This window comes from Megascapheus bottae, chromosome 1 (genome assembly GCF_031878675.1).
Source record: "Megascapheus bottae isolate mThoBot1 chromosome 1, mThoBot2.hap1, whole genome shotgun sequence".
Lineage (NCBI taxonomy): Eukaryota > Metazoa > Chordata > Mammalia > Rodentia > Geomyidae > Megascapheus > Megascapheus bottae.
This window is the reverse complement of record NC_143509.1, coordinates 88,617,058-88,630,623: the sequence shown is the minus strand read 5'-3', so window position 1 is coordinate 88,630,623 and position 13,566 is coordinate 88,617,058.

The window sequence follows — 13,566 nt, the reverse complement described above, 5'->3', positions numbered from 1 at the left end:
AAAAACAAAAACAAACAAGCAAAAAACAAACAACCCCCCCCCCACTTTAAACCTTCTAATTTGTTGATATTTCTCCTTGATCCTGATCTTTTACTCTCCCTCCTTCTACTCCCTCCACTTCTATTTCACAACTCAGTCTTGTATCTCTCTGTTGTAATGAGCAACAATTCTGCTAAAGGTATATTAAACTAGGAGGACATGGCAGTATTTTCTAGATAAGATTTTTAATGATAACACTGAATTAAACTGGCAAGAGCAAAGAGATTATTTACAAGTCCTGTTCTCTCTGGAAAAAAGTTGTCTATTACAAGCCATTTTTACAAATAGAGACTTACATTCATGAAAGTCAATAAAGAGAGATGCATTTCTATTGTATTTTCTTACATTTTGTGCTAATAACAAAATAACTGCAGAATGTTCACCAATTTTTATATATTTACTAAGGTAAGATTGTAAACTGTTAATCTTTATCTACTATTCTTACTATCTGGCACTTCTCTTTACTATAGATACAAAATGAAGGTAGAAAAATATCTCAAATACTAATGGTATGTTTTCACCAGTTAAGTATGCAAGCTGAATGTTTTACCTCTAGCAATTTTAGTATTATTTTATTTCAATAAGCTAGGGAACTTACTACTTTATAAGATTCCACATGTAAAAATGAGTAGAATTCCCCTAGTGATTGAATCTGCTGCCAGTATTCTGCTAGGAATTTTGAATACATGTCTCTTCCTCTCTCCACTTAGCAGCAAAACACCTTGGGAAATTATCAATTATAAATTGTTCTTCTATATTTAAGGTATTTATAATTTTAAAGCTTTATTTTGTCACAATGAATAATATAAAACAATCAGAGAAGCAAAAAACATGTAAAAAATTGATCATGTTTTCTACGTCTAAGCTCAAAATAGAAGTTAAATTTTACTTATTTTTTATTTTTCAGATACATTATTATTTTTAAAAATCAGGTATTTATTTTTCAAAGAGAATTGAGTTGTTCTTTTCTTTATTTTTCCTATTTTCTATTTTGACTGTCACTCATTCTTCTTTTTTATGCCTCGCCAACAAAGGAAACCTGAAAGGCCCTTTCTATTAAACAGCAAACTATTCAGAAAGTCCCAATGTTTAGAACCATAAAAAAAAACCCTAAATTCGTTGTGTGTGTGTGTGTGTGTGTGTGTGTGTGTGTGTGTGTGTCTATCCCTCACCTTTTGTGTACAGAGTAGTGAGTCACAGGTCCATTTCAGCTTTTTGGCGATTAGTTGGAGATAGTAATCTCTCAGACTTTCCTGATCAGACTGACTTTGAACTACATATCTCTGATGCCAGCCTCTTAAACTAGGATTAGAGGCATGAGCCACTAGCACCCAACTTACCTTTCTATTCTTCATAAATTTCCCAGTCTCAGTATACTCAAAGTAATAATTTTGTGCTAGCAAGTCTAGGAATTTAAGGAACACAAATAATCATTTTACAATATTTTAGCTCATAAAAACAATAGTATACTTGAGAATGTTTTGACAATGAAATTTTCTCATTACTAAGAATATCGATCATCTTACAGTCTAGAATTTTTTTTTTTTTTTGCCAGTCTTGGGCTTGGGCTCAGGGCCTGAGCACTGTCCTTGGACTTTCTCAAGGCTAGCACTCTACCACTTGAGCCTCAGCACCACTTCCGGCTTTTTTCTATGTATATGGTACCGAGGAATGGAACCCGGGTATTTGTGCATGCTAGGCAAGCACTCTACCACTAGGCCAAAATCCCAGCCTCTTACAGTCTAGAATTTTAATTGCAGAGGGAGGGTTGTGCTAGAGTCTAAGAAAGTATTCAAGATAGCACAGAAGAAATGATCATGTAAAAACAAAAGTTATGCTTTTAACATTAAATTAGAATCTTTTATCAAAATCATAATTTCATACACTATTGGTTCCTATGTAGCCAAGACAGGACATAACAAAGTTAGTCTGGCTAGGAAGTCTTCCATATTTCAATAATTAATAGTTGCATTAATCTAGATAAAACTGACAGTCTAACTTTGTTACCTGGTATATTGTATATTCGTTTGTTTATTTATTTGAAATAGGGAAGGAGGAAAACAAGATGATTGGGTGGGGGTGGGGGAGGAAAAGGGGAATAAAAACATGAGAAGGGATATCAAGGTTCAAGAAGTAAAGCACCTACTACCTGATAAATGTAACTGTAACCCATCTATACATTATCCCAACAATAAAATTTTACAAAAGAAAAAAAAGAAATGCTACTGTTGAAAATAGTACTGTGGCTCAAGTGGTAGAGTACTAGTCTTGAGCTGAAGAACTCAGAGACGGCACCCAGGCCTCAAATTCAAACCCTATGAACAACAGCTTATATACTATGGTTACTAGACTAACAGTAAATTACTTTAGGAGTAATTTTGTTTGCTACTCTTGTTTTATTTAATATGGAACAAGTGATATTCAAAACAAGTTGTACATACAGATCAAGTCATGTATTTTTGCAGAAATAAAAGAATACATATGCTTTAGATGGGGAAATCAATCAGAAAAAGAAGAGAAAAGATATAATGTCACAAACTAAGCAGTCTAAATAGGTGAAATAATAAGATGTAAATTTAAAACACTAAATATTAGAGATGAGTCAACATGGCAGAGTAGAAACACCCATTGTTTAAATTCCAAGATGGAGAAGTCTTAGATATCAGGGGGGAGACTATATTCTGAAGAGAAGATGAGTATTGATAATCTTTAAAGTTGTAGTCAGATAGGAAAAACCCAGAGAGAAACACCAGCAAACAGTTCTAATCCTATCCCTCACTAACCAACAAATGAAGGGAAGCCACAGGATAAAGCACATGGTCCTAGTGACAAATTGTCAATTATAGTTGCAAGGTAAGACCTTACCTTCTGTGAGCCTTAAAGCCAGTAAGAGAACTGGGGAGTCATGATGGTCTGGTGTAAAAGAACAGCCTTGGGGTAGTAAGGCATTTTCAAAGCCAGATACAGCAACACAGGGGATAAACCACACGGGAAACAATAACAACAAACAAAAAGAGTAAAGAAATAACTTCATATAATACATTAAAAACAACAACCATAAAGATAAAACTCCTGTTTCCTTATCCTGGAGTTCATTTCATTTAGCCTCATCCTATATGGCCACATGCACGTAGTTTTGGAGATATTGTGATCCTCTGCTAGGAAGATCCTAGATGTGTACTAATTATTACAAATTAGGGAAACTGTGGAACATATTATATTCCTTTGGGTCTGGTTACTTGCTTTTAATTTCTAAAAATATTTTATAGTTAGTGTCTGATTGCTTACTTGCATGGCTATATGGTTCTGTTACTTGTGAATGTCCTCCAACTTCTAAAATGAGTTAGTATATGAACACACTGAGCAGTGATAGATAGCTCTAGATGGAGTGTATATAGAAATTCACAGCCATTTCTTAACTAGCTATGAAAGGGAGAATGTCCAGTTTTGCTTCAGAACATCAGAAAATATTCTAGAAGATCAAAGTAGACCAACTTTAAGAGAAAGAGATCAAAGGAAGCAATTAAACAAGAGACAATGTGAAGAAAGCATGGTGGCACATGTGAAAGGAAGGCCTGATGAGGGAGGGACAGATGCCAGACTTGAGAAGAGTAATGTGTAAAAAGGGCTCTGGAAGGCATGTGTGCACTGCTGCTGCCGGGTGGAGGAGAGATGGTGGAAGCTTCAAGACAAATGGTAAAGAGAAATAGACTGAACATAACAATTGTGTTCAGCACATGGTTCTCGTCTAGTTCTCTTTGTGCAGGCTCCCAGGCTTTTATATTGCCATATGTGTAGAATTGGTTTATTCACTCCTTGGGACTATTGCTTATTTCATATAAACATTCCCTTAGTGGTTTAAACATTTCTGGAAGCAATTACATTTCTTAGAAGTAACTCTGTGCTTTCCAGTCATGATTTTGTGAAAAAAAAAGTGTTGCTAGTCTTAAAAGTAAGACATTGTTTTCTGATGCTGTGAAGGATCCTTAGAATTCTCATGAAAAAATTAATGTCAATGACTTAAGGAAATGTCTACATGCATGCATCTTCTTATTTGTCTAAATATAATCATTCATATGTGAGATTTTAGGTGCTCAAAGTTGGATACAAGTAACTCACATAACTTGGCTTATTCTATTCTTTCTAAATTATGTTTCAGTATCCTGAACTAAGAAAACAATTGAGAGAAATATTCTGTTTTTTTTTTGCAAGTACAACAGGTTTGTAGGATCATCTATAAGCAAACACATTTTAAATCTCCATTTCCTAAGGTCAATAGAAATATCCACAACTCTAAACCTACTGCTGTACTATCACTTTAAGTTTTCATCTTACGAGTACAGTTAAGTTAAAAATTTTAATCCTGTATTCATTGACAATGCAAATTATTTGTCAGCATTTGGAAGTCAAACAGGGTGAGAGGGGAGAGTCTTTACATATTCCAGGTTTAATATCTAAGCACCAGATGGAAATAATTTTACAATGAAAGAAAGAAATCTGTTAGGTTATTTTGGAGATCTGTGAAGTTCAGCAGCACCACTGGTTTTTAGTTTCTCAGAGACTTATTTGAATTGCAGATACTGAAGTGAGGTAGTAATTTAACCCCCAAAATACTGAATTTTAGAGTTCCCCCTTTTTTTTTCTTTTTGGCTAGGCTTGAACTCAGTGCCTGAGTTCTTGGGCTTTTCTCAAGGCCAGAGCTCTATCACTTGAGCCATAGCACCACTTCCAGCTTTTTCTATGTATGTGTTACCAAGGAATCAGACCCGGGTCTTCATGACAGGCAAGCACTTTACCACTAGGCGAAACCTCCGGTCTGAATTTTAGAATTATTTTACTTTTAATTTAGTTTTAGTTTAAAAAGCACCCATCCTGCTTTCATTAAGGATAGTCTTATATACTTGAAACAAAAAAAATTTAACCAGGTAAGCAGAGAGGAAAAGAGTATTTTTAATGTAAAAAATAAATAATAAAAATAAAGTTTTACTTTTAATTTCTTGTCTTGTTTTTTCTTTTGACATCAAACATGAAAGTTACTCTGAGAAATTAAAATTAATTCCCTGTAAGGATTAGGGACAAAATGGCCCAGGGTCTGGTCTGGTCCAGTGTGGTCCAGTGTGGTCTGGTCTGGTCTGGTCTCCTCTGGTCTTGTCTTGTCTAATCCATTCTCATCTGGTCTGGTCTGATATCATCCAGTTTGGACTGGTCCCATCTGGTCTTGTCCAGTCTGGTCCCAAATAGTCCTGTCTGGTCCAGAACCAGTCTGAACCAGTTTAATGTGGTTTGATTCAGTCTGATCTGGTCTAAACCTGTTTGAACCAGTCTGAACTGGCTTTATCCAGTCTGAGCAAGTTTGAACACACCTAAACTGGTTTGATCTGGTCTAAACTGGTATGATTTGCTCTGATCTGGTCTTGTTCCATCTGAACTAATCTGATTCAGTCTGAACTGAATGAACCCATCTCTTTTGGTCTGATCTGGTCTGATCCAGTCTGATCTTGTCAGGTCCAATCTGGTCTGATCTGATCCCATCAGATCCCATCTTATCTAGTCTGGTCTAGTCCAATGTGGGTTGATCTGGTCCAATTCAGTCTGATATTGTCTGATCCAGGCTGATCTGATCCTATCCAGTCCCAATCCTATCTGGTTCAGTACAATATCCAGTCTGATCCAGTCTTGTCTGGCAGTGGTCCAGTCCAGTCCTGTCTGATCCTGTTCTGTCTGGTACAGTCTTGTCCGGTTTGGTCCTGTCTGTTCTTTTCTGGTCAGGTCTTGTCTGGTCCTGTCCTTCCCAGTTTCATCCAGTCTGGTCTACTTCTCTATGATGTGGTCTTATCTGGTCCTGTCTAGTCTGCTATGGTCCAATTTGTACCAGTGTGGTCCAGTCACATCTGGTCTGGTCGGGTTTCATCTGGTCCTGTCTTTTACAGTCTTGTCCAGTCTGATCTTGTCTTGTCTGTTACTATTAGTTTCTATTGTTGACATTTCCAGCAATGCCATTTTTAACTGTAAAATGATTTCTTTAAAAATTTTTATTATTAGTTGTACCAAGGGCTTGGCATTCAATAAATCAATTTATAGGAACAATGCTTCTTGATCAATATGACCTCTTACATCATGTAAAATTATTTCTATCTGTGTTTGCGCTGGAAATTTTTTTATCTAGGACAGTTTTTGACATTTTATGTCAAAGAATTAGAATAGATTAATAATTAAATTACATAAATTAGCTTGTGGGTCTTTCAAGGGTGATTTTAAGCAAATCTGAACAGAAACAAAGGTCAGTGAGTGTACTGGTGAATAATGGATGGTTGAGCTGTAACAATGAAAAATTGGGCTTGTGCGATTCTAAGCAATAAATCTCAGAGGGGGCCTCTTTCATATTCATACCTGTGTTTTCTGGCAAAATAACTGTCAAAATTTGCAACTGTATGACAGAAAAATTATGCATTACACAGTGAGTTATGGATTTTGGATGAAGTCCAGCTCAAATACTTTCATAAGAACTTGACATGATAAACAAAACACACTGCTTTTTCAAAGTGGTTTGTTAAAAATAACAAAAGCAAATGCTGCTATTATAATAGAGGATCAGAAGGTCAATCCACCCTATTCCTACTGCTAGCTTTTTGTCCCATGAGAAATTATGAGGGACTTATTAAAAATGATTGTCATCTATGTACAGTCTCCTGAGAGATTAAAGCAAGCCAGGATAGAATTAACAGGAAGTTGAAGTAACCACATATGTGTACACACACACACACACACACACACACACACACACACACACACACACAATCTTTGGCATTGGAAGATTAGGGAAAGTCTATTTGATCTGTGGAGCAATGAAAATGGTACCCATCCTTCAACACTCTGATATAGTTCCATGCTTTCAGCAGAGTAGTTGATTGTAGATAAGAGTCTCATGAACTTTTCTGCCCTGGCTGGCTTCAAACTGCTTCTCGGATCTCAGTAACTAGTTATAGGCATGGGCCACTAATGTGGGGCTTGTTCTGAATATTTTAATGGTTTAAAAGGACTGATTTAAGCTTCCTCATACAGACTTTACTTGTATACTACACACTTCGTGTAACATTAAAGAAGGAGCAACAAAATTCTCTAGCAACAAAAATTCTCTTGGTTGCTCTCAAGAAGTAAAAATTGCCCACAAGTAAAAACCAGCCCACAAATCAAGAAACCTGGGTTCTAGTCCCAGATTGCCAATGGACTGTGTAGCTGATTATGTCTATTTCAGCTCAGATGTTCAGTTCTATAAAATAAAGAAGTTGCTCTTGTTACGGGTGGGGGGTGTGGGGGGGGGAGGGAAACGGGTACCAAGACATGTGAAAGGGTATCAATGTATGTGAATTAATGCACCTTCTATCTGGCAAATATCATGTAACCCTTTTACTAATTACAATAAAAAAAAAAGAAGTTGCTCTTGTTCACCTGGAAAGTCTCTTCAATCTCTGAAGAATGTCTAGAATGTTCATTCGTCAGTGTTTTTTTGAAGAGCATGGAGTTAATATCTAGCTGAAGACAGTGACAAGTTAGTGTCTGTTTCTTCCTCTCATTCATGCCATAGCTCTTTTCTGTAGATTGTAAATATCTGAGACCTACAATCTTAACAACTGGAAAACATCAAGTGGAGGAGTCAATTTATATTACTTGACTTGTTGATTGACTTGATCATTTTATATAGTAATTATTCTGGAATCAGAATTTTGGAGCAGATTATAGAAAAGTGGGGCACTGGTGACTGTTAGAGATGTGAGGAGCTGGGTTCATCGTGGTGATAATGTTTTTTAAAACAATGGTCTGTATCTTGTCTAGCTTCTAGCTTCATGATCCTTATAGTAAATTCAGGTAGCTTTTTATCATGATTTCACATAAAAGTCACCATTATCTCTTCTATACAGCTCACATTTTTACGTTAATGAGATATAAATCATAGAATTAAGTAGTTTGGTTATAGGAATGGAATACATCGTACTGTATTGTTGATGTTTTCCAATTTTCTACTTAGACATGATTACTATACAGTGAAATAGATATTAAACTCAGAATTCACGAACAATGATATACTCCCAGGCTTTTTTTAGTTGATAATTTTGGACTTTGGGCATTTACTCTGGTAATATGGGAAGGTTATTTAGCTGTATTTTATTAATTTACTGTAATTTAGGTAGTATTTAGATATGATGTTTACACAAATTCTTTTATAGTGTATATTTATAGAATTTTACAGGTATTATATAATTTAGAATATTTCCATCACTTCATTAAAGTTTAGAAGTTAACAAAATCAAACTTATTTGAATAAAATCCATAACCTAACAAGAAAGCATGCCTATTAGCAGTTTTATTCCTCTTCCTTATTTTCTAGGCACTGGAACTGACTTCCTGTCTTCTCTATTCATTTTATATTAGTGGAATTATGCAATAATGGCCTCTTTACATCTGACTTCTTCCACTTCTCATAAAGCCTTCAAGGTCAAGTCATACATATTGCCTTATGTATTGATATAACTGTGTATTTTCACTGAGGAATAGAATTCCATTATGTTGGATATATCACATTTGATCCATTTATCAGGTGATAGATACTGGGATGATTTCTACTTTCCTGTTTCTTGTGAGCCAAATGAAGTTTTATACATAATAAATTGCTCAATATCAAATATTTTATTGTAATCACAACAGACAAGGACTGAGATTGCTGCAGGATTCTAAATTTATATAGCATTATATAAGCTTGCTAAAACTTTTCAGGTAGAAAGACTTGGGAAGCACTCTCTGATATTCTGCTTTTTTAAAGGGAGAAGTATTTGTTGATGTTAATTTTTCTTTAAACCTGGAATATTATAATCAGTGACATTGTTTAAGTCTGGGATTCTGATTTTGGGGCTAAGTTGTTAGCACCATCTACTGTTTTCTGTTTGTTTTGCTTCTTTCTAACAGGCTATTTTTCATCTCACTATTATCCAATCTGTCAGGATATAATTTTTCATGTCATTTCCTTAGGATATTTAAAAAATGTTTGCAAATTAGGTAGGCAGATTTTTCTTTCATTTTTAATAATTTGATTCTCTCTTTCCTCTTGGCCGAGCTAAGATTTATTGATTTGATTAAAAAATTTGATTTTGTTGATTTTTTTTTTTTGCCAGTCTTGGTCTTGAGCTCAGGGCCTGAGCACTGTCCTTGGGCTTTCTCAAGGCTAGAGCTCTACCATTTGAGCCTCAACATCACTTCCGGCTTTTTTTTTTCTATGTATGTGGTACCAAGGAATCGAACCTGGGTCTTCGTGCATGTTAGGCAAGCACTCAACCACTAGGCCAAACTCCCTGTCTCGATTTTGTTGATTTTTAAAGTTTAACAAATACATTTTACTTTCCTGTTTCATTCTCTAAAATGAAATATTTCTGAAATTATACAGAACATTGTCTTATCATTGTACTTTTATTCCCTTTTTCTTTCTCAACACAAATGCAAGGATAAAAAGGTTTTTACTCCAATGATCTTGTGAGAAATGTACATCTGTTCCATCCAGAAGGATTCATAAAGTTGAAGCATATCTATTACCTCATTCATGTAATGAGATAATGAGGGTTTTGTTGCTTTTAAGGTCACATGGGCTATAATCTTGTTATTTACTTGGGTTTTTATGTATTCTGATTTTCCCTGAAAAAAGGTATAGAAAAAGAATGATATTGGGTAACACTGATTCCCTAATATGTCCTCATTACCTCAGGGCCTCCAGTCCTGAATGCTCCTTGCTGACAGACCTGTGTGTGACAGGGCTATAGATAAAATGAGAAACTTTAATCTGGATCCAACAGTAGGCTTTGTTGATCTTTAAAATCTATTATTTATTTCATTTCTAATCATTATTAATTCCTCTCCTTTGCTTGCTTTGGGATTAATTTGATATTTTCTTAAGCTAGGAAGGCTTTGTTACAGACTTGAACATGTTCTTTTTTTTTTCTTTCTTTCTCTTTCTTTCTTTCTTTCTTTCTTTCTTTCTTTCTTTCTTTCTTTCTTTCTTTCTTTCTTTCTTTCTTTCTTTCTTTTTGTCTGGAACTCTGGGCCTGAGCACTGTCCCTGAGCTCTTCAGTTTAAAGCTAGTGTTCTACCATTTTGAGCCACAGCATAACTTCTGGTTTTCTGGTGATTAATTGGGGATAAGTGCCTCACAGACTTTTGTGCTTGGGATAGCTTTGAATCATGATCTTCAGATCTCAGCCTCCTGAGTAGCTAGGATTACAGACTGGAGCCACCAGCATCTGATTCTTTTCTTTTTTTTTTTTTTTTTTTGGCCCCTTTCTCTTTCTGGCCCCGCTCGCTCCGGCCCCGCTCGCTCCGGCCCGGCTAGGCCCCCTTTCTAGCTCAGGCCCGGCTTGCTTCCGCCCGGCTCGCTCCGGCCCTGCTTGCTCCGGCTCGGCCAGCTCTCGCTTGCTCCTGGCTCTGCTCGCTCTGGCCCCTTCTCGCTCTGGTCCCGCTCGCTCCGGCCTCGCTGGCTCTGGCTCGGCTCGCTCCCACACGCTCCTGGCCCCGCTCGCTCCGGCCCGACCCTGCTCCTGGCTTGCTCTGGCCCCGCTCGCTCCGGCCCGGCCAGCTCTCGCTTGCTCCTGGCTCTGCTCGCTCCGGCCCCTTCAAGCTCCGGCCCCCGCTCGCTCCGGCCTCGCTGGCTCTGGCTCGGATCGCTCCCGCACGCTCCGGTCCCGCTCGCTCCGGCCCCGCTCGCTCCGGCCCCGCTCGCTCCGGCCCCACTCGCTCCGGCCACCACTCGGTTGGGCTCTGTTCACTTCCGCTCAGCTCGCTTCTTTCGCTCTCTGTCGCCGTCGCAGTCTTGTCTCTGCCACTTCCGGCTTGGTTGTGTATGTGGGATACCGAGGAATCGAACCTGGGTCTTTGTGCATGCTAGTCAAGCACTCTAACCGCTAGGCCAAACTCCCGGGCCCTCTTTTCTCTTTTTTAATATTGGAATTTATAACAATATTTTTTTTCTCTTAGGACTTTATCAAAAATAACTAGGTGATATTTAGATTCTGACAGTATCTTAAAGAATTTTCTAATTTGCTCTGAGTTTTCTTGACTCATTTTTTTCTCTTTAGGAGAATGTTACTTAATTTCTATTACATTCTAGTAATATATTTGTGAATCTTCCAATTTTTTCTTCTGTTGATTTCTAATTTCAGTCCATATCATAACTCTTGAGGAACATAGATCCTATGATTTCATTAGCTTTGAATTTATTAGAGCTTGCTTATAATCTAACATATGGTCAGTAATGTCAAATGTTTTATGAATATTGTTATAGTTTAGATAGGAATACATAGTCTAATAACAAAAGAACATTAACAGTAATAAAGAGTGTAATCCTAATTCTATTGCTCTCCTATTGATAATTCTATGGTCAAAATATAAAGTTAATAGCACTTTTTCTGTCATTTGTAGTAAGTTTATAACTATCCAAAACATTTCCTTTTCTTCCTTTTGTTTTTAGACTCTCTGATGATTAAATCAGATTAGACTTGCCAAAGTAGAAATGTTTACATTTCCCAAGAAGCTTCATGTTTCTTTCAATATTGGATATGACATATTTGCTGTTTAATATATTCAGGTGGAATTGAATTCAGAATTCAAATGTGTTTATTTTTACATTCATTATACAAGCGTTAAAGGAAAATTTGGCATCCAAGTAGTAACATTTCATCTAGGATGGGAAAACATTCTAAAATGTTCACCTCTTCAGCTTGATTTTAAATTTCCCATTTCAGCAGATTGGGTTAAATTTATATTATCAGTGGACCTTTGGCAAAAATAGCCAGTTGGATTTTTTGCAGGAATTAAGTCTCCTTAATTACTTACTGATTACTCTTTTATAAGTGTTTATAGTGAGTGTGAGTGTTTATAGAAATTGGAGATTTTGAACATGGTACAAATACTGTGTATGTGTAAGTGCAGGCATGATGATATACTTAAGCGTCTCATTTCTATTTCACTTATTAACATTTAAAACCCTCTGACATTTTGATGATTTTTTTCTAACATCCTGGGAGGTCTGCTTTCTTTTTGTCTGAAAACTTCAATGCTTATTTTCCTTAGATTTTAATGGAAATGCAGCCTGTGTACTTTAGGGTTCTACATTCTTTCTGCTCTTTTAGAGTATTTTGGAGCTTTCAGTTATTATGGCTGTGTTGGAAATTATGCTAAATTTAGTGGTTTGAAATGACCATAATATTACTCATGATTCTGTGGGCCAGAAACTCAGGCAGAGCTAAACAAGCCTGTCTCTGTTTTGCTAGGTGTCCTCTGGGTGGTTCTACTCAGCTTGAAGACTTAGAATGACCTCTTTCCCATATTTAAGGGATTGATTTTCCTATATATTTCATCTCTTATCAAATGGCTTCTTATCATTCATTTACTTTGCCTCAGATTCTTCAAATGAAAGGTGAATTCTGGAGGATTAAAGAAAGTTGAAAGATCTCTTCACTCATAGACCTGAATTTGAACAGAGTCACATTCAGCACATTATAGGTCAAGAAAACTATGACAGCAATAGAGGCAGTTAGTCTGATTTTAAAAAGTAACATATGCCCATATGAAATGCTACAAAAAGTAAGAATCTGTCTTATACAAAAGAAAGATACACCAATAGGTAATTATATACTATGATGCATGTATAGGACTAAAGATTTGTATAGAATGCTACCAATTCCATTTTATTCGAGTATGTTCGTGTGTGTGTGTGTGTGTGTGTGTGTGTGTGTGTGTGTGTGTGTGTGTGTGTGTGTATGTCAGTCCTGGAGCTTGAACTCTGGGCCTGGGCTCTGTCCCTGAGCTCTTCAGCTCAGGACTAAGGCTCTGCTGCTTGAGTCACAGCACCACTTGCAGTTATCTGGTGGTTAATTGGAGATAAGAGTCTCATTGGCTTTAGTGCCTAGGGTGGCTTTGAACCACGATCCTCAGATCTCAGCCTCCTGAGTAGCTAGGATTACAGGTGTGAGCCACCAGTACCAGGTCTTTTCTTTTTCTTTTTCTTTTTTTAATAGAGCAACAGGGAGATGCTCTAGAAGGAGGTAACACAAAGCAGAGTTGTAAAGAGTAAATGATAGGAAGTGTAAGAGTTTGCAAAGGAAAGGGAAATAGTATAATCCCAAACTCACTGAGAGTGAGTGCCATAAGGATAAGCTCAAACATGACATGAAGAAACCATATAAGCAGTTCATTGTTCTTGGAAATGGAAGGAGCCAGGCAGCCAGCTTTGCTTTACCAAGAAATCTAAACCTTCAAATTGGTTTTGTAATGCATTCTAATTCCAAGAGATTTCTGGGCAGATAATAAGTAGGATTGACCTGAACTTTGTTGTTCAGGCTAAACATTTCAGAGTGTGTGTTCTACTAAAATTGATATGAGCACAGACAGTTTCATAGTTTTGACTTTACAAATAATTGCATCTGAATCAAAGATTTCAATTGTCTAGTCATGAAAGAAACAGATCGAAACTATAGTTGTGATTTGTTT